The sequence below is a fragment of the Centruroides sculpturatus genome, unplaced genomic scaffold (genome assembly GCF_000671375.1).
Source record: "Centruroides sculpturatus isolate CEXI.00-Female unplaced genomic scaffold, Cexi_2.0 scaffold81, whole genome shotgun sequence".
Taxonomy (NCBI): Eukaryota; Metazoa; Arthropoda; class Arachnida; order Scorpiones; family Buthidae; genus Centruroides; species Centruroides sculpturatus.
Window position 1 is genome coordinate 707,367 of NW_019384371.1, and position 2,139 is coordinate 709,505.

Sequence of the window (2,139 nt, forward strand, 5' to 3'; positions counted from 1 at the left end):
TGTGTGTGATCGAAGAACATCTTCGGCATGTCTATAAACAGAAAACAGTAAATTACGATACGAGAATAAGATGTGTTAAGAAATAAAACGAAAGAGTTCTCACCATCGGAAAATATTCACTTGTACGGTAAATGGCCACTTGGTCCTCTTCGTGGTAAAGTTGGGGAGGGAGATCCTTCTCCCTCCCAAATGTTCCTACAAAACACAAACGCAGTGAGAAAACAAGAAGTTTATTCATTTATTACTTAAGGTCAATATTATTACCTTAAACAGACAGCCTTTCTTCCCGAACAGTGTTATCAGAAGAGCGAAGGACCTGACCTAGCCAAGGCTAAGCTAACGAACCCTAACCGAAAGCTCAATCCTCATAACAGCTGTTTGAGAAGAAAGGTCGGCCATATGTCGCGTCCGGTGAAGAAACGTGTCAAGTCCGTGGGTCACGTCCGGGTAAAAGAGGTCACGTCCGTTAAAAGATGTCATGTCCGGGTGAAAAGTGTCGAATCCGGTAAGAAAGTCGCATCCGGGTGAAGAAGAGGAAGTCGAAGAAGATCACCGCCTAGGCCAAGGCAACCGCAGCCGTCCGCAGCAACAAAACCACGGACAGCACGGTCCCTCAACTTCGGGGGCTCTCTCCTCCGACTCCTCCCCGTCCCGACTTCGGCAAGGCGGTGGCGTCGCCGTCGCGGACGAACGGGCAGAACACGACCAAACAGAAAGTGTCAGCTCGGACGAGCTGTCACTTTCGACATCCTCCACAGCAAGGTCTGTGGCCGGATGACCCCCGAAGACCTCGGCCAAGCGCACTGGACCCAGGGTGTAGCGTCGCATCATCCCGACTCCGGGAGGATGCCACGCCACGCGCACTTGGCGAAGGTCTTCTTCACCCGCTGCCTGTCGCTCGTCGAGCCCCCGCTCCTCCAACGGCACGGAACGACAGACTCGTTCCGCGTCGTCCGAGGAACCCTCTCCCTCCGGCGCCACCGCCTGCCTCCGCCGGAACCGCCTCCAACAACGCACCAACGTCTTCATCCTGTAAAAAAGAAAATTTGCAATTAGTCCAGTGAAAACAAAAGCTTAAATTAATGCTTAAATTCTTCCGAGTAAAAGCAAACTGCTCACCGCAGCCGCCTTTTTAAATCTAAAAGATTCGAATCCGAAGCGCAAACGGTCGACCATCGAACGATGTGCCGAGATGTCTTCTGGGACCGATTCTCCAAGTAATATTAAATAAATTCTTACGTCTAGGATCAATAAGGACTAAGACTTACCTAAAAAATCTTCAATCTTCTCTGTAAAAGGCACGAAACCGCAGAAAACAGCACGCAATCCAAGAGCGAAAGAAAAGCACGTCCGACAGCAACGAGAAACACAATCGAACTGCGATTCGTCATGTGTGACGTATTTCGAACAAACGTTAAAAAACGCGTCAACAATGTTCGAATTTCGTAAAAATTAGAATTTTTAAAAAAAATAAATTTTTAAAATTTTTTTCAATTAATTAATTTATAATTATTTTTCTTTTTTAAATTTGATAAATAAATTATCTTCTGCATTTACATGGTGCAGAATGTCGACCGTGGAGAGGTAAAAGACGATCTTTTTAAATTCTACGTCTCGAGGCTTGACCATCTCCGAAATTCGTTCGAATAAATATCTTTTTCGTCCATTTTCGACCATGGCATGAAATAAATCAAATTCTTAGGATTTCGCCCAATATTATTTTGCTTTTCGGAAGGATTCCTCGGTCGCCGTCGGGGTTGCGGGTTTCGCGTAGGCCTATTAATCAAACTGGATAAAGTTAATATTAAAAATACCGAAAAACCTTTATAATACGGCCGAACGAAAATTAAGTCCGAGACAACGGGGAAATCGACACAGAGGATAAACAGACTGAGCTAGGGGGAAACGATCATTCTTTCTCCTTGAATTTCTGACTTTTTAAAGGATCTCTCCCCTAAATTCTTAATGTGATCGCTTAATCAATTTGACACGTCCGCAAGTGTTGATCCAACTTTGAAACTTTCGCTCGTACCTCTCGTGCCATGATATTTTATTTCCTGACCGCTGAGAATTTTTTTTACTTACAACGCGACAATTCTGCTTTGGGAGGAATGCTACATTTATTTCCAAATTTTGTCA

The 2,139-nt window shown here is 44.9% G+C and overlaps 1 long non-coding RNA gene across 1 annotated transcript; it reads right to left on the bottom strand.

The window, feature by feature from the left end:
• Nucleotides 1–1,425, bottom strand: LOC111614987. Its single transcript, XR_002755017.1, has 3 exons — nucleotides 1,269–1,425; nucleotides 104–1,030; nucleotides 1–31 (listed from the first exon to the last, which is right to left on the bottom strand). It is a non-coding gene; the product is annotated as an uncharacterized LOC111614987 (long non-coding RNA).
• Between the last annotated feature and the right edge of the window lie 714 nt (nucleotides 1,426–2,139).